The 24,132-nt window shown below is 37.2% G+C and overlaps 1 pseudogene; it reads right to left on the reverse strand.

The window, feature by feature from the left end:
• The window catches only part of LOC120193010, a 29,928-nt pseudogene extending 6,419 nt beyond the window's left edge, over positions 1-23,509 (reverse strand).
• Positions 23,510-24,132: the final 623 nt, after the last annotated feature.

Consider the following 24,132-nt stretch of genomic DNA (forward strand, 5'->3'; position numbering starts at 1 on the left):
AGAAGATAAAATAATAGTGTGATTGATCCGAATAAAACCACAACCAGCAATAGCCAAAAAAGCGAACCATCAACTTTTCAAATATTAGAGGAAGAGTCTGTGTGGTGAAAATTCTGAAAAAGTGTTAAGTCTCTCGTTATATGATCATTAGCCCCAAAATCAACAATCCACAAAACTAAACCAGACAAAGAAGAAGATGAAATGAAACTACCTTCACGCACATTACAGGCATGTTTCAGTTCGACAAACATATTAACCTATCCCAAGAATTGTTTGATCTCCTCCAGCTGTTGTCTTGTAAAAGAATTGTTGCCGACAACATCTACTGTTGTCTTGAAAATTCTGATAGTCGCTCAGTGATGTCTTTTTGGAAGGCTTCTAATACTGGACGCCCATGAATTTTCCAGCAGCGATTAGAACATGGCCGACCTTGCAATGATCGCACCAAGGCTGGCCCTTCCTAGGGCGAGAATTGCTGGATGGATGCTCGACTAGGGCAAAGCCTTCAGCCACCAAAGAGGGAAGCATAAGAGAACGTTGGCTTTCCTTGCGATGAACCACCAAAAAAACTTCTCGAAGTGATGTAAGGGGTTTAACACCCAATGAGTTGTTTGCCGTCAATCGAGAGTAGCAACCTCGCCACAACGCCAATCATGGGATTCGTAGAGGTCGAGCTGCCGCCACAACCAAGACAGTCCAGTGTAGTACTGCATAACAGTCTGATCACCTTGTTTGAGTTCACTAATCTGACACTCAATTCCAAACAACGCAGTCGACTTGTCCAAATTACAGTAAATCTCCCGCGCAACATGCCAAATTTCAGAAGCAGTGATATATAACATGAAATTCTCCCCGATGTCGGGTGCAATGGAATTAAGCAACCACGACATAACCATGGTGTTCTCCCTCAGCCAAGTTTCGTATTGGGGCTCAGAAAAATCTGGAATCGACATGTTTGTCAAGAGATATTATTGTTTCCGACGACCGGTGATATATAGTCGAATCGATTGGGCCCAAGGAATATGGCTGTCTCCATTTAGGCAACCAATGATAAGTGATGGAAATTGAAGAAGATTCAACGGGGATTGGATGAGAGGCAGAGGTTACAACCTCCGATATGGCCTCGGAAGAGTCGGGAAAAACCATTGTGGCCGGGAGAGGTCGAGGCATGATCAACCTCAACTGATACCATGTAGAAAGTCTATTTACTGGAGAAGAAAGAATAAGTTTTATTCACGTGCTTTACTTTGATGGTTACAGCAGGGTTTTATGCAAGAGTTTACTAAGAGTCCTATCTAAAGTAAGAGTTCTAGCTAAGTTAAAATTCTCTCTATCTACAATTAGGGTTAGAGTTAGAGTTAGAATAAAACTCTAATATTTACAAAGTAATCTCCTATATGTAACATAACTCACAGCTTTTTTTAATATATTACGTGGCAAAACAATCTTTAGTCATAACATAATTTTTTTTTTTTTGAAAGTTTTAGTCATAACATTAAATCTAAAAAGTAAGACTATAATTTTAATATTAAGCTAATTGCCTAAAAAAACTCATACATACCGCAGCAACAGTTGTTTTAAGAGCTAAGCCATGAATCCGAGGCAGAATGACTTGTTTCACAAGCTGAACACAATAAAGAATGACCAAAGCATTAATTTAGTACGTTAACATAAGGAATTCCAAAGAAACATATTAATGTAAAAAGAAAAGAAAGACACAAGAATGAAGATGGTCATACAATTTGTTAATGTCATACTGTCAAATCCATATTTCATGCTGTATAAATTCCTATTTTAATATGTTAAAATAATAATTGAAAAGCTGCAATGCACTAAATATAGGTTAAAGATACTTGACAAAAATCCACAAGGCATAACAGCTAGTTAAAAATAAAGCTTAAAAAATAATTTTAAAAACCTGTTGTTAAATGTTTTTACCAGCATAATAATGAAATATAAAGAACACCATAAAAGGTTAGAACTCAACATATTTTACCATACTTATCTTTTAAACGAGTTTTTTAAAAGGAAAAAAAGAAGCTAAAATTCCACAATGAAGTTGTTGTAGGTAGTGTGTAGTTTGTGGTAGGTTACCCATTATGATGATAAAAAGGGAATGAAGCTCCTTGCTATGGAGGACTAAATCTATTTTCCCATCTGATGCGAACCTCATGTACTTACAGTGCAACCCAACAACAATAAATGAAATCAAATGGAAATTCTAACAGTGATTCTTGCAAATTTCCATGTCCTGTTTCTACATAAACGGTAGATCAATAATCCAGTTCAATCATTATAATGCATTCTTGATTCTTCATAAGCAATGGGCTGATAATCCGTGTCTTTGTAACACGTTCTTGGACAACTCTGGGGTTCAATTTCAGTCCTTGTTGCAGTCCATGGCAAGCATGTGAGGTTTTCACCATTAGATCAGGTCTTTTCTTTTCAATTGAGATAACCATCCAAAGTAAATTAACAGATGGTGTATGTATTTTATAAGTTGACAAACGAAACTTAACCTAATGAAAAGAGCTGGATAGACTATGAATTTAAAAGCATGTACTGTGGCACAAACCAACTATGTTTCTTTACATTAATCCTCTTTAAGATAACGAAAACATAGAAGAAAATATAACTTCTGAGAAGGACACACATGTTATTCAAGAAAAATGCCAAACAAGGCTAAAAATTGTAGGCTGTGTTCACCCACTAATCCTCAGACTTCATATTTGCTTCACTCAGATCCATACAAAAATGCAGCCACGGAAAAAAGGTATATTACTTTATTCTTTCCTTCTGCTGACAGTGTAATCACCTTCTTTTAGCAAGGAGGTAAGGAGAGATGAGATCTAAGTCTGAAATCCATAGATTCGTCTCATTATCTATAGTCTAGGGAGAATCTACATCATACAACAATTTTTTTGATAGGAATAGGTCTCATTAAAAACCTCCCTCTTAGTGGTTCTTTGCCCTAAGGCAAGAACCAACTAGCAGAAGGAGGAAAAGAGTACCTCAATTTATTAATGATAAACCAATTACATAACATCATACAACAATCAACAGGTACAAATGATTTTTACCCTTTCCCAGTACCCAAATATTGAAAAATAGCAAGCATAAGTAACATCTAATTCAATAGGTGTTCAGCAAAATCTCTGATTGTCTTCTAGCAGATTTGCAATCCATTCATGATCATTATTATTGCATATAACAAAATATAGAGAAGGTGAACTTACGAAAATGGCAATCCATTAAAAAGAAAGTTGATGACAATCACCTGTGTATCAAGTTGCCTGCCAAGCAATACAGATCATCTCAAAACTTCCTCTTGTATGCGAGGATCATTGTCATCCTAAGCTCGAAGAAGCATGGGCAATACATTGGATACTAGGTGCTCTGAACTTGTCTACAGTAATTGGAACAACGATTATTATGATTGAACATGATTCATAACAAACAAGCTTATTGAAGGGGAAAACATGGGACTGCCATTTCATAAAGGAATGTTTTCAGCTGTTATTATTTAGTGGGGCTGTTACACATAAGAACAAAATTTTGGATGTCATATCTGAAAGAAATTATATCCAGCTTCTTAGTTTACATGATTCTCGCTATGTTTCTGCAATTTTAGGGATCCACTAGTTAATAGCAGTAAAAAGATGACAAACCATAGAAATTTAAGTACGCATATTATGTCTTTTAGTTAAATATTTAACGATAGATGTGAAATTGCATTATTCCAAAAAAGGTATCCAAAAATTTTAAGCTATAATATTTTCAGGAGGAATGCCACAACTATATTAGTATTTACTAGTAGTTGAAATATTACTAAGAACATGACCTCATGACCTAAATAAATATAATGCTGGTAAAAGAAAGGACAGGGGAAGAGATGGGGGGTCAGCAAGGGGGGATAAAGAAGGATGCAAAGATAATTGACTTATTAAACCACTTTATTTTGTTACTAGGTAGTTCTATGAGTTTAATTGTAAATCTGAAGTAGTAAAGCTTTACGGGTATATTTGGAATTTTTACTATACGATTGTAGTTTGTAGTTGACTTATTCTATTACACATTTGTTGGAATTCCTAAAATTAAGGATAAATTACTTACCTTATTCCTAGGAGTTCCCTTGTACAGTAGGACCTAATCTTAGTCTCTAATTCTTAGGGAGTTATTGATTTTTAGGGATTGTTTCCTTATTTATACCTAGACTACTCAATAAAGGCTATTACCTATTTAGTAAAAATAACAACCTTCTTTCTAAGTTTGTTCATGGCATCAGAGCTATAGGAATCATTCGATTTTCCTCCTTGTCTTTATCTTCTTGTCCCTCTCGTTAATCTTTCCTACCTCTCCGGTTGAATCCATTTTCTATGGGTGACAATGAAACTCTATCTGAAACTGAGACCTCACAAATGACTTGGACTTTTAACCAAGGAACCTCTCAAGGTGACCTTAATTCCTCCCTCATAATCATCAATCACTGTCTAGATGGAAAAAATTTCCTGCAATGGTCCCAATCAGTCATTATGGTAATTCGTGGTCGTGGCAAATTAAGTTACATCAATGGAGAAATTTCTCGACCAACCCCAACAGATCCGACTTACGCGACTTGGGAACTCAACAACTAGATTGTAATGGCTTGGCCAATTAACTAAATGGAAGGTCATATAAGTCGCACCTATCTCTTCTTCAAAACTGCAAAAGACATGTGGGATGCAATCAAAGAAAACTACTCAGATCTGGGAAACGCCTCCCAAGTATTCGAGATCAAGCTGAAGTTAAAGGATATTCGACAAGGAGCACTCCATGTAACTCACAACTACAGCAATCAGAAAATTTTATGGTAGGAGTTGGATATGTACTACGAGGCAGACTGGGGCAAAGGCATGGAACACACCAAGTTTATGACTCTGGCGAAGGCGTGGAACACACCAAGTTTATGACTCATCTCAACAAAGAACGCCTTTATGAGTTCCTAGCAGGACTGAATCGTGAGTTAGATGAGATTCGTGGACAAATTATGTGTACAACCACTCTACCAACAATCGGGGAAGCATTTGAAGAAGTTAGACGAGAAGAAAAACGACGACTTGTCATTATAGGAGACCTAAAAGAACCTAAACCTATGACAACAATTGGTTACCGTCCTCCTGAAAATTCTGCCTTTATCTCTAGAAATTCTCAACCACAAAAATTGTGCTGAAAATAATTCTGGATCAAACAAACCATGGTGCAACCACTGCAATCGTGCTGGTCATACAAGGGAAAAGTGCTTCAAACTCCATGGCTATCCTGGAAAAAACCATCAGGAGAATAAGACTGCAATATGTCCACTAATACCTCCACTGCTGCAGATGATGCTCTCGATGTTCACCTAACCAAAACCCAACTTGAGATACTCCATAAGTTGCTTGGTACTTCTACGGCAAGTGGTTCTCTAGCCACCCAAGGTACTACCCTCAACATTGCCTTTGAACCTAACAAATTCTCCTGGATACTCGATTCGGGTGCTTCCGATCACATGACATGTAACCCCACTTTGTTTCACACTTATACACCTTGTCATGACCAATCCCAAATCCGCATAGTTGATGGATCCAACTCACTGGTGGCTAGAATTGGAAAAGTAAAATTAGCAGAAAATTTCTCCCTTGATAAAGTCCTACATGTCCCAAAATTGTCCTGTAATTTACTTTCAATTAGTAAACTTACCAAGGATGAAAATGTTCTTGCTAAATTTTCTGCAATTGGTTGTGTGGTACAAGAACATAAATCGGGGAGGATGCTTGGCACTGCTAAAGTCGATGATGGACTCTATGTTTGGAATAAAGACAGTACACAAGAAGGATTGGCTCTATATACTTCAAAAGAGGACACAATTATGTTATGGCACCGTAGACTAGGACATCCAAACTTCTTGTATTTGAAAAAAACATCTTCCGTTGTTATTACACAATAAAAGTGTGAGCTCCTTGAAATGTGAAATTTGCCAATTATCCAAACACACCCGTGTACCATACCCATTAAAGCCTTATGTATAGTCTCAACCTTTCTCGTTAATACACAGTGATCTATAGGGAGCCAACCATGTAAAGAATGTTACGGGGGCTAGATGATTTATAACTTTGATTGATGACCACACTAGGGTTTGTTGGGTATACCTCCTCAAATAAAAATCTGAAACACCCAAAATCTTCCAAAACTTTCACTCAATGGTTCGAACCCAATTTAATTCTACCATACATACTCTCTTAACTGACAATGGAAGAGAATATTTCAACTCTATCCTAAGCCCTTACCTATCTGACCAAGGCATCATACATCAAAGTTCTTGCCCTGACACACCTCAACAAAACGGGATATCCAAAAGAAAAAACAGACATCTCCTTACTGTGACTCAACCTTTCTCGTTAATACACAGTGATCTATGGGGAGCCAGTCGTGTAAAGAATGTTACGGGGGCTAAATGATTTATTTATTTTTGATAAGATTGGAAGGCCTCGTTAAAAACCCCCTTCTTGGTTAAAGGAGCTTAGGGGTAAGCTCCTTAATCAGCAGAAGGAGGAAAAGAGCGCCTTAAAAATTTTATTGATAATAAAAGTTTACATAAGATTTAAACACTACACCAAATTACATCACATAAAACTTAACAACTACTTTCAACTAGACCTCGCTGGATCAGAAAATCCAGTGATAGAGCCTTACAGTCAACCTATCCCTTTCTTAGCTAAGCTATCAGCCTCCCCATTGCTTGCCCTTGAAATCCACCTCACTGAATCAACCATACCATTTGAAAGAGACAAAATCTGATTAACTAAAGGCGAGTAAAAAGCAGGAGCCAAAGCCGGTGATTGAATCCATTCCACTACCGACTTGCAATCACACTCAACAATCAATCTCCCAACAGATACCCAATGTGATGCCAAAAAAATTTCAATGCCTCTTTGAATAGCCTTTAATTCAGCTAGAGGAGGAATACCTTGGCCAACCTTCTCTGAAAAAGTCAACAATGTGCGACACTCCCAATCTCTCAAAATACCTCCAATACCTCCACCCGAGCCATCAAGCCTAGCAGCTCCATCAACATTCATCTTAAGAAAATCAACAGGGGGTGGAATCCAACGCAAGATATGACAAACTTTGGCTTTGGATAAAGAAAACCCATCTACTAGGGATGGATTACCAATCAGCAAATCCTCTTGAATATGAACCGTAGGAAACTTGGCTAAAAACCATTTTGAAAGTTTGAATCTAACTGTAAAGAACAAAGACATGCTGTCAAGATTAGGTCCTTCAAACACCATAGCATTCCTAGCTTTCCAGATTGACCAGAAGATAACACCCGAAATAAACTTCCAGATCGTCGAATTACCCCTCAACTCACCCCAGGAACTAAGCAACACAGGAGGGTCTTGAGGAAGAACAAGAGAAATATCCCAGAATCTAGCTATATTATTCCACAATTTCCACACAACAAAACAAGAAATAAATAAATGTTGAACTGTTTCCTCATGATTCTTGCAAAAAGGACACTGAATATCTTCCCCTAAAGAAACACCTCTCTTAACCAACTCAGCCTTACTGCCAATTTCTGATGTGCGAGTTGCCAAAGGAAAGCTTCCACTCTAGGTGGAGCAAAACCCATCCAGACTCCTTTTAGCCACAAATCATTACTCCCATCCACAAAACCAAGAGATTTTCTGCAGGATTTTACCGAAAACAAGCCATCTCCACTAGTAGACCAAGAAAGAGAGTTCCACCAGCTCTGACAATTTGTAATCCTTAAGTTTTATCATCAAAGCCAACCACTGGTCCAATTCCCAATCACTCAGATTCCTTCTAGTTTGAACATTCCACTCCCAACCACTCGATCCATAGTTGCCAAACTCAACAACCTCCCCCCCTTTATTAATGGAAAGCACATAGATTCTACGGAAAATTATTTTTAGAGGAACCTCATCTGCCCATACATCATTCCAAAACGAAATTGATTTCCCATTACCTATTTGCAGCTTCGAATTCGATCTAAGAAAATCCCATACCGAATCATTCTTAGAAAAATTATTTGCAATGCCTCTCAAGATCCATGAAGATTTCGGAGAAGTAACCTTTCCAATAGACATAGTGTTCCAACAGACCTTTTGCTTGCTACACAACACAGATTTCCAAAGAGAATTTTTATCATTGGCAAATTTCCACACCCACTTGCCTAGTAAAGCCCGATTAGTAAGATTCAAATCAAGGACACCTAGTCCACCACAGTTCAAAGGCCTGCAGACCGTATTCCAATTTACCCAGTGAATCCTCCGCTTATCCCCCTTATCACCCCAAAGAAAGTTAGCCATTAAGGAATTAAGCTTCTTTCCAATATTGCACAGCATTTTAAAAAGGGATAGAAAGAAGATAGGCAAAGAGGTTAGCACCGACTTCAAAAGAACTGTCCTACCGGCCAAAGACAGACAAGACGCTTTCCACCCTGCAAGTTTGGAACTGAAATTCTTAAAGACCGGATCCCATAGAGCCTCTGTGTTTTTCTTAGCACACAAGGGAAGCCTCAAGTATTCTGTTGGAAAATAACCAACTGAACAGCCCACTTGTTCTGCCCAATCCGATAAAACTCCATCTTCCAAATTGATTCCAAACAGCTTACTCTTTGCTAGATTGAGGTGTATACCTGTCATTATGCTAAAAATCCTCAGCACCCTTTTTACATTCTTGATCTGATTAATAGAGGCTTGGCAAAAAATTATTAAATCATCGGCAAATTGTAGATGGGACAACCTAGTAGAATTTTCAGAATTCCCCATAATGAAACCATGGAATAAACCCCTCTCAATTGCTTTAGAAAGCATCAAGTGTAGCATCTCGCCTATAATGTTAAACAAAAGTGGAGAAAGATTGCAGCCTTGTCTAAGACCTTTGTTCATTGAAAATTCCTCAGAAGGTGACCCGTTAACAAGTATCGAAATAGAAGCTGTAGACAAACATTGAGTAATCCACGAGGACCATCTATTTCCAAAACCCATCTCTTTCATTGCACTAAATAAAATGGGCCATTCCACAGTGTCGTAAGCTCTACGGAAGTCAACTTTAAAAACTACCCCTTGCAACCCTTGTTTACTCCATTAATCAATACCTTCGTTCGCAATGAAGGCGCAATCCAATAACTGTCTCCCCGGAATAAAAGCAAATTGGGATTGGTTGATGATATCCCCAACACAGCCACTTAACCTCTTAGATAATACTTTTGAGAGGATCTTGTATAGGCTACCTACAAGACTGATAGGTCTGAAATCCTCCACACTTTCCGGATTAATCTTCTTCGGAATGAGTGTAATAAACGCGTGATTAACTCCGTGTTCCCATTTTCTACCCAAATAAAAATCCTGGAAAAATTTCAATACATGCTCCTTTAAAACCGGCCAACATTTCTTGAAAAAACCCAAGGTGAAGCTATCCGGGCATGGTGCTTTAGAGCTATCCGAAGAAGCTATCGCTTGCCATATTTCTTGTTTTGAGAACTGCTCAAGTTTTGAAGATTGGAACCCTGATAACTTAGCAAAATCCAGGGATAAATCCTCTACACCCATTGTTAACTTAGAGCTATAGGATTCCTTAAAATAGGCCGCAATATGCAACTTAATAGTTTGCGGATCTGCGACTACAGAACCATTGATCTTCAAACTAGTAATTTCATTTCTTCTACTCCTGTTTAGAGCAGTTAAATGAAAAAATCTAGTGTTTCTATCCCCATCTTTAATCCATCTCACCCTTGATTTCTGGAACCAAATGCTTTCTTCAATCCTATAAAACTTCCAGAGATTCGATCTGAACTGCAGTAGTTGCCCCCATTCCTGTTGGGAGAGATCCTCAGTTTGAGCCTTAAATTCAAGATCATTAATCTTCAACTCCAAACCTGCAATACACTCAGAAATTCCATTGAACCTTCTGCCTGACCATCTTCTGATCGATTTTTTTGCTCCTTGTAGAATGCTAAAAATGCCCCTACTCTTTCTACTCCCCCTCGAAACATCCAAGGATGATTTAACCACATCCTCGAAACCTTCTTCCTCTAGAAGATAATTAAAAAATCTGAATGGTTTGGGACCCCAATCAACCGATTTTTCCTCCAAAGAAACGGGATTATGATCAGATAAAGACCTCGGTAACATGCTTTGCACAACAATAGGAAAACTGATCAGAAAATTCCCAGAAATTAATAACCTATCCAATCTGACCCAAGTAGAGGCTTCTCTATTATTACACCAAGTAAACCGTCCCCCAACCATAGGTAGATCGATTAAGTTAGTTTGATTCAGGAAATTTCTAAGAATATCTATAGAAAACCAGTTCTAGGACATCCCTATCTTCTCTGCTGGATCTAGATACACATTAAAATCTCCCCCAATGCAAACTGATACGGTTTGAGAAGCGACAAAATTCAACAACTCCCTGAAAAAATCCTCCTTTTCAGAATCAATGCTTGGACCATAGACATTAATAATCACACATGTATCACAGGAATTCTTAAATTTTCCAAATATAGCTATGAATCTGTTACTTAAATGACTATTTGTAACTTCAAATTCCTTATCATTCCACAACACCATTAATCCTCCTGCAGACCCCACTGCTGGAACGACAATCCAACCATTAAGAATACTTCCACCTATCCTTCTCCTAATAGCCTGAGAACATTTTTCAAGCTTTGTTTCTTGAATGAGAAGAATGCATGGTTTATAATTCCTGACCATATTAGCTACGGCTCTTGATTTTTCCTTTTTACGAATGCCCCTAATGTTCCAAGAAATAATCTTAATATGTACCATGGATATATATATGAAACCGAAACCTCAAGGCAAAGCAGCCAAAAGATCCTTACTCCCCCAGATCCACCCCTTCCCTACTTTCAGCCAAACCCTTTTCCAGATTAATTATTTTATCCAAAAAGGCCTTCTTCCCCTCTTTGAATGAGATCCCTAGTAATTTACTGACTTCCCATGTAGCCAATGCCTCTTCTAAAAATAGGGAGAAATTTGAAGAATACATAGTAGGGATCATTAACCGATTTATGCACATTAGACTCAGCCAAACCAGTTTGCTGCAGATCCACCAAAGCCTCCAGCCTGGATTCTTTTACTTTACCAAACCCCAAATTAATTAGATTAACAGCAGGCCCAGAAGGAGAAAATGGGGTGGGCTCACTCGAATCTACAGATTGGGCTGCCACACTTTCATCTAAAAAATCATCCCTTAATCCAAGACCTTGATAATCCCCTTTAAAATTCAAACTCCCATCTAGTGATTATGACATCTTAGCACCACTATTTTGACCTTGTAATTCCTGCGACAATAAATGCTCTTCCCCTTTGCCCCCTGCCATAGATGTACAGTTATCCCCTACCAACCACCTGTCATTTGTGTCCCTAGAATCCTCAGCTATCAAGTCCTGATTACCAACTCCTACTGAACGCCTATCTTCTTCATCCTCTGCTAGAGCGTTGTTACTGTGCACACCATCGCCGGCCACCATAGATTTTTTTGCTGCAAAGCTTTCCTGTTTGATACTAACCGATCCCAAATTAATTTTAACCTTAAAAGAACGCCCATACGAACCCATATTAACAAATTCCTGTATGTCGAACGGGCTGGCCACCTTCAGTAGAGCCCTTGCCACCGCCATATCCTCCCTTTTGATCATCGACTCATGAATGCAGTTCAGCTTCCCCCATTTTGAAAGTAACTTTTCCAAAAAAGATACGTTCCAACATAATAAGGGAATTCCAACCAATTCAACTGAACAAAATGCCAACGGAACACCTTCTTCGCTCATGAGCGGGTCAAGCCAATCAAACCAAAAGAACAGATCTTCCCCTCTGCTCGACCTTGCCTTCTCTAATTCTTCCACTGAATCAAAAGTTAAGATACAAGAATTCCAAGTATAACCCCATTTAGCTCCCTTGACTATGATTCCATCACTAGCCAGCCCCTTCACCACTAACTCCAAATCAAAGTGGGATTTAATAATTCCAGTCAATGATCTTTTAACCCAATCATACTCGTCTAATGGGATATACATCTCCCACAAATTCCTAAGCCCTGTTTCCTTTCCTGGACAACCCTCCTTAATCTCTTTGCTCGCCTGAACTTCCCTATGCTCATCATAAGAGACTAGCGCATCCTTATATGATCTCTCATCCCTCAATTTACTGACCGACTCTGATCCTAGTCTTCTTCTCGAAGTCACTCCTTTTTTCAACTTATCTTCTTCCCTTCTTTCATCACTGTTAGCAACTTGCCTGAACTTCTGCTTCTGGTACTTAGCTATTCCAACTGAGACTTTCTTACCATCTATCCAAATACCATTCACATTTGCTATCGCCTTCATCAACCCATCTTCCTTCGCAAACTGAACGAAAGCAAACGTATGGTTTCTATAGTTCTGCTTGTTGGAGCTACTCGGAATGTAAACTCGAATAACGCGACCTTGCTGTTGAAAAATTTCCTTTACTGTTCTCCAAGTTACCCTCTTACTCAGATAGTTGACAAACGCCGTCCATTCCTCACCGGAAGACTGACCGCCTATGGCACACTCTCTCTCTCTCACTTTCTCTCTGACACTCTTTCTCTCTCATAGTTCCGTTCGTTTATCGGGCCTAATGATTTATAACTTTCATTGATGGCCACGCTAGGGTTTGTTGGGTATACATCCTCAAAGAAAAATCCAAAACACCCAAAATCTTCCAAAACTTTCACTCGATGGTTCAAACCCAATTTAATTCTACCATAATACTCTCTGAACTGACAATGGAAGAGAATATTTCAACTCTGTCCTAAGCCCCTACCTATCTGACCAAGGCATCATACATCAAAGTTCTTACCCCGACACACCTCAACAAAACGGGATATCCGAAAGAAAAAACCGACATCTCCTTGTTGTGGCTCGAGCCCTAATGTTCACCATGGGTGTCCTAAAATACTTGTAGGGAGAGGTTGTCCTCACTGCTTGCTACCTCATAAACCGTCTACCATCAAAGGTATTAATTTTCAAACACCTCTACATACACTTCCAAAAGCCTTTCCCTTATTTTGTGTTCCCAACCTACCAACAAAAATATTCTGTTGCAAAGCTTTTGTCCACAATCATCAACCCAATCAATCCAAACTTGATCCTCGAGCCCACACATGTGTCTTCATTGGTTGTTCCCCCATACAAAAGGGTTATAAGTGTTACGCACCAACCTTACATTGAATGTTTGTCTCTTGTGATGTTACCTTTTTTTTAGAATGAACCATACTTAACAACATCTCATCTTCAGGGGGAAACTCTCAATGAAGATGATACCCGTAATACCCTTCTCATTATACCTCATGATCCTACCTCTACTATCACAAACAAGCCTAACAACCCAACAACCATTGTAATTCCAAATTTAGGGATTGTTTCTCTTGTGCAGCAGTAAGAAATTAGCATAATCAATCACAACACATAAGAACAATAGCAATCTAATCCAGGAAGGCAGCGAGAACAGGCCCCAGAACTTCGGGTATACTCTCGATGACTTTATTCTCCTGAAACTAAAACAGCAGTGCCAATTTCATCCCCAACAGAGGACTGTTCTGAAACATAAGTCTCACCTCCATCATCATCCATCTATCTTCCAATTGCAGTTCGAAAGGGAACAAGGAGTTGCACTCAACACCTTATTTTTCGGTTTATGTCCTATAGAAACTTATCAAAGTCTTATAAAGCCTCTGTGTCTAATGTTGATACTGTAGAAGTACCAAAAAACATAGAATAAGCTCTTAAATCAACTGAGTGGAGGCAAGCTATGATGGAAGAAATAGAGGCTCTCAAAGACGATGAAACGTGGGAAGTCTCGGATTTACCAAGTGGGAAGAAGACCATAGGATGCAAGTGGATCTTCGCTACAAAATTTAAACCCGATGGCAGTATCGACCAATCCAAGGCTCGACTTATGGCTAAGGGCTTTACTCAAACCTATGGCCTTTACTACGACGAGACGTTTGCACCAATTGCCAAGCTAAACACCATACGAGTTCTCCTATCCCTTGCAGTCAACTTGGATTGGCCCTTGACCCAATTGAAAGTAAAAAAAACGCTTTCCTCAATGGAGAATTAAATGAGGAAGTGTACATGGACTTTCCACCCGGGTCGGGTTTGAAGAGAGCAAGGGCCAAGTGTGTAAGTTAAAGAAGTCCTTATATGGACTAAAGCAATCTCCAAGGGCATGGTTCAACTGATTTTCCAAAGCTATGACTAGTAGAAGCTATATTCAAGGACAGGCTAACCACACCATGTTTTACAAACACTCCAAAAGTGGAAAATGTTGTATTCTCATTGTCTAGTGGACGATATAATATTAACAGGGGATGATTCAAGCGAAATTGAAAGGCTAAAAGAGTTTCTTAGTGTTGAATTCGAACTTAAGGACTTGGGGAATCTTAGAAACTTTCTTGGAATGGAGGTAGCAAGGTCTAAGGCAAGTATTTCCATCTCCCAAAGAAAGTATGTTCTCGATTTGCTTTCTGAAGTTGGTTTGTTGGGCTGCAAACCAGTCGAAACTCCTATGGAATTCAATCTTAAATTGAGAAATGATCAGGATGGAGAAGAAATCGATAGGGGGAGATATCAACGACTAGTAGGGAGACTTATCTACCTATCTTACACTCACCCAGACATAGCTTTAGGTGTGAGTGTTATCTGCTAGTATATGCATACTCCAAGGGAGAAACATCTGGAAGCTGCGTACAGGATATTAAGGTATCTTAAAGGGACTCTGGGTAAAGGCCTGCACTTCAAGAAAACTACCAACCGAAGTGTAGAAGTATGCATTGATGTAGACTGGGTAGGTGCTGTTAACGACAGACATTCTACAAGTGGTTACTGTAGCTACGTTTGGGGTAATCTCGTAAAGTGGAGAATTAAAAAACAGTCCGTTGTAGCACACAGTAGTGCAAAGGCGGAGTATCGAGCACTATCCCATGGTATATGCGAAGGAATCTAGAAACAACGACTACTGGGAGAACTAAAAGTGTCCTATACCAGGCCTATAAAAATGCATTGTGACAACCAAGAAGTTGTCTGCATAGCACATAATCTTATTCACTACGATCACACCAAACATGTGGAAATTGATCGCCACTTCATCAAAGAAAAAAATTAACTCGGGAGAGGCTTGTGTTACCTACCTACCTACGTGACAACAAGTTGCAGACTTGTTAACCAAAAGCTTGAGCAGTAACATGTTTGAAGAAATTATTGGCAAGCTGGGTTTGATAAATATCTACACTTCAGCTTGAGGGGGAGTGTTGGAATTCCTAAAATTAAGGATAAATTACTTACCTTATTCCAAGGAGTTCCCTTGTACAATAGTATCTAATCTTAGTCTCTAATTCTTAGGGTGTTACTGATTTTTAGGGATTGTTTCCTTATTTATACTTGGACTACTCTATAAAGGCTGTAAACTATTTAGTAAAAAATAACAACCTTCTTTCTAAGTTTGTTCAATATTGTTCTAAGTTTGTTAGTTTTCTAGAGTCTCAGTAGTTTAAATCAATTGAATTATACCTTCAATTTTTTTAGGATTAGCAACGTCCGAGTCTATAAACCAAATGACTCTCACTTGCGATATAAAATTATTATAAGAGAATTTCCAGCAGTATTCTATCATTCTGTCTGTGATGCAATCCACCTTAGATGCAACTCCTAAGGAACCCCATCTGTGAAGCACAAGATCTTTTTTTTTTCTTCATTGACATTTGATACTTATCAAATTTTCTTTTATTCTCTTTCCTTTCTCTGTATCTCAAGAATCTCATAGAGAAAATAAACTCACCACCTATCTGTCACAAATCACAAAGTTTGGGGGCACTGCAGGGTTGGCGAGGGGATATCCAAGAGAAAAAAATAAGGACAATATGTAAAGCAGCAAAAGAAAACCAAATAGAAATTTCTTCATACTAAAAAGTTGGTTATTGAAAACTGTTCCAAACAACAGATAACTTCACTTCCAGCCATATTATGTAATTGCTACCAAATAGCAATTTCATCATACTGAAAAGGAAACCAAATCTAATTTTATTAAAAGAAACAAAAAGGAAAAGGAAATTTAGAGCCTTGAGAGCACTCTTTCAGAGAGCATACTACTTTAGGTACCTTGATAATAAGCTCTGCATGCTTCACCAGCAACAACAAGGTCTCTCCTACAGCAGTGCTCAGGACAGGTAAAAGAGCTGGCAGTGTAACTAACTCAAAATCACTTTTATCCTACAATTTATTGCAACCAATCAGTTCAGTACTCAAACAACATAGAAAATTATGGTTATACAAGAGAACTATAAAGGTTATTCGGGGTTACAAGAAAATATAACAAATTTTGGAGAGAAAATTTAAACATGGTTTAAAATTATATATTGAAGATGTATAGAATTACTTTTGCTAGCTTGCCTATACAATGGAGAATTAATAAGTTACAAGCAACTCAATGTATAATCCAAATGTCTTAGAAGTCACTATGATAATTTTCAGCATCATTAACAGAAATTTTCCTTTTATCAGCTCATTTAGTATCTTGCAAATGCATTTAGCAAGCTGTAACCAATTATACTACTCATCCCTTATAATACCCAGTATCATAAACCTAAACCCAGCTTCTTTAACCTGAAAGAAAAAACCCTAGCATTGAAACATTTCATTTTTTTCTCTTTAAGACTCCACCACTGTCTCATCTTCATTCTTTTCTCTTCAGACTTTGCCTCAGCCTCTCTCAGTTCCTCACTGCATCACTCCATCACCAGCTCACCACCTCTTCACCAATGCATCTAACTTCCTCAGCAGACTATTCGCCCTCACCTCATGGCCTAACACCCCTCACTAAACAGAACAGGTCCAACCAAAGGGAAGCAGTACAACAAGTACACAGGCATTTGCACTCTTTTTTTATGAATTGATTATTTTGGTTTACAATTTCTATTCTCTCCAAGCCAACAAAAAAGTACTTCAAATACTCATAGACTGCTCTTTTAAAAAAATATTAATTTTATGTTTTCTTTTTCGGTAAATTTATATTCAACTTGATTATTTTTTAATTTTTATTTAAAAATTTTATTGGGGGAAATTGTATCCAACATAAAAAAAATAGAATAAACATCTAGGATATAGAGTTTAAATTTAAGATTGTGGTTGCAATTATTCTAAACTTTCAAAAGGGTGAACTTCAAATAGCACCTCAAGTTTCTAATAAAATAAACACCTTACTATTCACTTCTGGGCTATTTGGTAAACCTTCCCTCTAGAAAGGTCCCTGCGCTGTCTACTTCATATGCCATAGGCAAGCTAGCAAAACTAATATCTATCAAACAAACAAAACCAACCAATTTATTGCTGTTCGGTTATTTAGGTTTCTTTCTCATATTTTGGTTGGTTTGGTTATTGAGAAATGTTTAGTTGGTTTGGTCCGTTTTTTGATGTTTCCAAACTGGATAGACTAGAATAACCAGAAGGCTCACTCCTCATGGTGTCCCCGTGGTACGCTCTTGTTAATTTTATTTTCATGGGAATAAACTATTCATAGAGACCTATTGGGAAAACATTAAAGCATCATAGTTGGCAATGAAATTTTGTTTCTTATGAAAATATTTATTGGCACAAACAATTTAAAGCTAATTGTGGCCAGTTTAGGCAATATCACAGAAGCAGAGCTTGATTAAAAAGGATGGATTAATCTACCATTTAGAGAAAATATCTAGCATGTTGAAAATATCAAAAGATATTCCTAGTTTAACAACTAATGAAGAAATGTTAGCATGAAGATACTAAGAAAATAATAACAATGATAATAAGCATCCTGTAGATATGCCAAAACCCGATTAATAGCAAAACAAGCACCTGTGAGTCTGCGATCATGAGAACCATCGGCAAAATAGTTGGCTGCATAACCAAATTCCTCAGTTCTGCACAAAGTGGCGGAAGTACCTGCATTTAGAAAATTTTATGAATTGACCTGATTCTGTCAGGAAAATGCAATAGATAATAAAACCGAAACACTAACATCAACTCCTCTAGCTCTCTGAACCACAAATACCAACAAAATAAAAAGGGCAATGGATGATAATTGAAAATCTTGAAGAATATCAAATGCAGAACTGACAGAGAGAAAGAGACTGGGAGAGAGGAAGGAGAATTCACATTTGAAGATCTCTTTATAAAATCAAGAACGTCTATTTTCCAATTTTTGCTTATTTAGTTTCCCAATATATTAAAAGGGGCATTTTTAACATCTAAAATATGCTTAAAACTTAAACATGTAGTACACATAGGAAAGCAACAGTAGAAGGAAAATAAATCTCAAACCTTGTATTGCAACACACGTGAGTCAAAATCTTTCCACATATCAGATAAAGCCTTTAAAAACTCAGACTTTTGCCTGTTATCTCTTTCCTGCCCGAAAAAAGTCACCCAAGAATTAAGCATTTTATAGCACTTATTTCGAGCAAATTACTTCTAAATGATTGAATTTAATGAGCATATGTTAGACAAGCGAAAATTAAAATGCATACAAGCATGTGATCGAGGAAACGAAGAGCACGCAACCTAGTATCATCCCGGAAAAATGGAGAACCTGCAAATACATTAAATCAAATTAAAATCCATTAAACTAATCCAAAGGGTAGAGTTTCAATGCAGTTCAATAATAACTATGTGGAACTGGCAGGATAATCTAAGCTATTTGCTTTAATTTAACAACATATCATCCAAGTTAACCATTTTTGCTAAATAGTTAGATGGCTAGAGAGAGAGCACAAGACCATCTAAGATTTGAATACTTCCTGAGCAATATAAATATTTTGATAATAAGGGCTCAAGCCTTTCATTGACAGCAGAAACATTAACCGTTGAACTCAAAGCAGAGCCACTGTCTTCTGATGAGAAGTTTTATCATACAATAAACAATGATTTTAATACAAGCCTAATTGCTTGTTACAGTGACTTCATGATCACAGAACATTTATTACAACTCATGGCATAGGATGATTACTACAAAGACACTTGCAATGTTTAACTCTAAATGAACTTGCACGAAGTGTACAAGTTCTGCCATTTGAAAATATTTTCCCTTTTTTTTACATATAAAAATGACAAGGTCTAAAGTCTGAAATACTCCAAGTATTACCAGTAAAATCAAGTGCCAATGGCCTGATAGATTCATTTGCAGAGAGCATCCTCTGTAAATCTTGAATTAGTTCTGGTGGAATAGAGGAGAAGGCTTCATTGGATAAGTATGTCAATGTATTCATATACTGCAGGAAAGAAACACAACAGTCAACCACTAATAATATAAAATCAAGTTAGAAAGAGTGTAAAGCAGTGAAGCTGAAATATGTTAATATGCTAACTTTATTATTACTATACACAAAATCTGGAAAAGACAAATAAAGAGAGAAAATGAATGATATAAGGCTAGCAGCTGACTAGCTGCAAAGTGCAAAGGGATATACTTGCAAAATGTTTATATGTTGTTGAATTACAATGTCTTTAAAACAGTCTTTGATGCACATGCATCTCTAATTCGCATGTGGGAACAAATGGACAGCATGTTGAAACATTGCCAACATCTGAAAGTGGGAAGCACATATATACATCCCATGCGAGTGACTAGCGAGTGACTAGAGATAAAGAATGCAGTTATATTTGATTTATTTTACATTTTTTTCATTAACTGTACCTTCACTAGTAATGAATTGGATAATATCAAACTCTATATTCTTAATGTAGGATTGTTGATGCTGTGATTGCTCAGTTTTCCTTTTTTGCTAATACTTCTACAATGTTGTAGATAAGATTTCTGAACAGCGGAGTGCCCATCAATGAAAGGCATACCCAAATGAATTTCTTTTCTAATCGTCAACTAAATTGATCTTAATGAATTTCTTTTCTATCAAAAACGGAAGGTACCAGGCAACCAAATTTGAGAGAAAACTTTCTTGAATGTAAACATGACAGGAAGATAGTAATTCTAATTTAAAAACAAAAATTGGATCAAAAAGGATGAAATTTAAACTTAGTAAGTACCATCTTGACATTGTTGTGACAGTCAAACAAAGGCTTTCGAGTAATTAACTGGTAGGCGAGGCATCCAAAGCTGAAAATGTCAGAAGAACATCCAACTGAAGATGCTTTACTACGAACCAATTCAGGTGCGGTGTAATTCAGTGATGGCTGAAGAGGAATGACAGAATCTTCAGTATCATATTCCTGCACAGACCATATGATATCAGGATATAATAGCTAAATACATATCATTACTGCAAAATGATAACTCCATCCATCAAGGCCAATGACTTGATAAATCAACACAAGGAGTGTACTCATATTTTTGAAGAGAAAGCACCATGTAACCAACAAGTGAAAATAGAACACACGTGAAAGCAGAGCCTAAAAAGTAGAAAGAAAATTACTGGAAATAGAAGCCAAAAAGGTTGCTAAAGAGAGGAGTCAAAATGGCATTCCTAAACTCAAAAAATGATAAATATGTATGTCCATATGCAACATTTAGGACATCATATTAAGACATAAAACAGAGGACATTTGTTTTCCCATTGCCTAAGGCTAACCTAATGAAAGAAGTCACATAAGCAAATTATCAATAGTGTAGTAGACTATGTTCATGAGATGAGCACTAGAAGTTCAGATGTGCTAGACATATAAATTCAAGGTTTTCCTTATGTATAAACAGTCAAACCTCCATGCCCACAACTACCAGAATAGCTAAAGAAAATGAGTTTTCATACTGTTCCCCTGTGTCATAGTTTGATTTCAGTAGGGTCAAGTACAATGATTTCAATTTATATGAAAAATGTTCTTGTTTTTCGTTTGAGTACAAAAAAGAGTAGCATTTCTTCTCAAACACCATCTCCACCCTTACTACTTGAGCTAAACCATAAAATATCAGAAGTTTTACTTACAGCAAAATGGAAGGTTGGCACATTAGCCAAATCACTCGAGACCTGATCTTTTGAGACAGCAAAACCAAACCCACCAAGCTTCCAAGCTCCATGTGACGTGATCAAGACATTCTGCAAAGTGCAAAGTCAGTATTTAGACAAACCTATACAGCAGTTATATTCCCTACCCACCACAATCTGTCCTGCAGCCTAAAAGGGCACACTTAATAAATTCTTGTCTACAATCAAAATTTTATTTAAAAAAGTAATAAAAAATGAAAAGAGTGGTAGGCCTAAACATACTAATTATAAAAAAGATGAAATTTTTGAAAAGGAACAAGAGGATAAACCATAGACAGCCCATAAACCACCAGTAGTTCTTTACAACAGCATATCATAATTAATTTGCGGAAAAAGAAAACAAGATTCTGAAGCATTAAAAAGGTAGAAATCAGGTAAAAAAATACAAAATAAAACATTAGGAAGGTAAAGAAGTAACCTCAGGCGATATAGCGCAATGAATAAGTTGTGCATTGTTATGAAGAAAATCCAAGGTTTCTGCAATCTGAAGCAAACCATGCTTCACCTCCAACAAACTCATTTCCTGTGAAGCAAACATTCTTTAAGTTTGCTATAATCATACAGTAATATTTCCATTTCCAAACTTTCCAACATATTGCTGTATGCATTAAGGTTGAGACCAAGTGTGAGTCACATATGTGGGCATACTGAATACATGCCAAAACTTCAACTAAGCATGGTGAAAACCTGAGCAATAATACTTAAAAATCAAAATTAAATAATATCAATTACTTGCTTAAACAAAAGATTACACCATTTCGAAGACTCGGGCAGTAATTAGTTTTTACTTAAAAAACCCAACAACAAGGGGCACACACACCACTTTATGGGCTTAAACAAAAGATAATTGATTCAATACTTCATTGTTGGTTTAAGTGGCCACAAGTATTGGAAATTTTGGTGTAAACAGAACTTGATTATAGAACCTGAATAATGTGATTAACTATTTTCTTAAAAGTTAGTTATGATTTCTAAAACTTGAAGATTTCCCTAATTCAGTCTATATTAGTTAGTCTTTCCCTAACTCTTTCATCAATTTACAGACTTAGTCAACCTCTATGAATTATGATAACACAGAATACCGACGAGTTGTTAAACTTTAATATATACTTTTTGAAATTTCCTCAGTAAGTTCAACAAACGTGTCGCTCAGCATAATTTCCCTTTTCGTAACCGATTTTTTTTTTTTTTAGTTAAACCTCACTATTTTTTACAAGGCACAAAATCTCAGTAACCTGTTTCCTTGCTGTCTGACACCTTTTATCTGTAAATACTAAATATACTCAAAGTCAACAGTGTTAAATTACCAAGTAACCAGTCTAACCACACTTTCAGCACTTCCACGGTTGCAATTAACCATACTTGTCAATCCTAGTCCACAATGCTCAATCATCAATTTTAGCAACAGTTATTCTTAATTCTTAAAAGGCCATAAAGCACATTGCTAAGCTTATCTATATAGAAATTATGTAGAAAATCATTCACCATTAATATTGAATCTACTAAATTGGATCAAGCACAAAATTGATTCTAGAAAACTGCGACCAAAATAACAAGTCTTAGTCCTAAAGAACACCGCATGTGCTTGCACTGCCAATCCCAAGCCCAGATAAAAGAGGGTTGCAGTAAGCCTGCGACAGCCAGCGCTAAACCTCATCAGATCTTTTGATATGGACCAACATCCTTAGAGAACTACCTTACTGAAAATAGGCATTCACAGAATTTCCTAGGACTACAAAATGGGTTGCTGAGATCGATTAACAAATTTGGATAAACCATAATAGTATAACCATTTAACAATCAATCGTTGATACCAAGCAATCGAGTGCTTAAAAAATTTGAAACTGAACCAACTCCAAATTCAATCAGGAGAAAGCAAGTAGAGCACGTACCATCCCTTTAAGGTCCTTAGGAACCTTGCTAATAATCTCGACAGTCCCAATTGTATTAGCCACCGACGCAAACAAAGGCTCCGTAACCATCGCCATGGCATTCTTATTCTCATCCAAACCCTGCACCACATGGACCACTCCTGGATGCCTCAGCCTCACCAGCTTCGCTGCATCGGCCCGTATCAGATCCAGGAATGAATCTTCGGCCCCCTTAGATAGCCCCGCACGCGCTCGTGCCTCGGATAGAAATTTCTTGTCCAGCAGCCAAACGCATAACGTGGGATACTGGTGGGGACGCGTCCCGTCACGCGCCTTGGCGGAGTACAACTTCCAGGCAAGACCTGGCCCTGCAGAGCCGACCTGGTCAAGGAGTTCATAGTCCTGGAGAGCTTTGGGACCAGTTACCTCCTGTACGGTTGTTTGAACGGTCTTCTCGATAACCGCAGCTGTTTTGGCCAGAGCTTGCGTGAGGGTTTTCATGTTGATCGACATTTTTTGCGGGTTTTGTTTTTGTTTCGCATAAAACTCGATGAGATTTTCTATTTACTAGCTGAAAGAGAGAGAGAGAGAATTAAGATCTCTTTCGATGGGGTGATTTGACTAATTTGACTTTTTTTTTTTTATTCTCTTGTTCTAACATCGTTGATTAATATTTTCTGATTTATCATCCTTTCGATTAAGGTAGTACAAAGATGTATCTTCAGAAACTCGTTTTACTTAAGTTTATGCTGAGTCAGATATCACGTGTGATTATACTAGATCAGATGTCATGTTGAGAAGGCGCATCTTCGGAGATGCGCCTTTCATTAAATGTCATAACTGTCCCCATCCGTTTTCTCCCAACTATCTCTTCTCCTCCCCTATATAAACCCTCTCAACCCCTCTCATTCTTCACACCAAAATCATCTTCTCATCTCTTATATAACTCAAATTCTCCAACTATTTGAGTTTTAAATTTCTTATTAATGGTAAGAAATTTATTTTTAAATTAATATTTTTTAAATAGTTTTTATATTTTATAGTAATATAATTATATAAATATTGTTTTTTTATTAAAATAATATTTATATAATTATTATTTATTTAAATTTATTAATTAATTATTTTTTGTACTAATTATATTTTTTTGTCTGCAGTTATAATGGAAAGTGAAATGGTGATGCAATTGGATGCAAACTATATCTTC

This window comes from Hibiscus syriacus, unplaced genomic scaffold (assembly GCF_006381635.1).
Source record: "Hibiscus syriacus cultivar Baekdansim isolate YM2019G1 unplaced genomic scaffold, ASM638163v2 tig00004258_pilon, whole genome shotgun sequence".
Lineage (NCBI taxonomy): Eukaryota > Viridiplantae > Streptophyta > Magnoliopsida > Malvales > Malvaceae > Hibiscus > Hibiscus syriacus.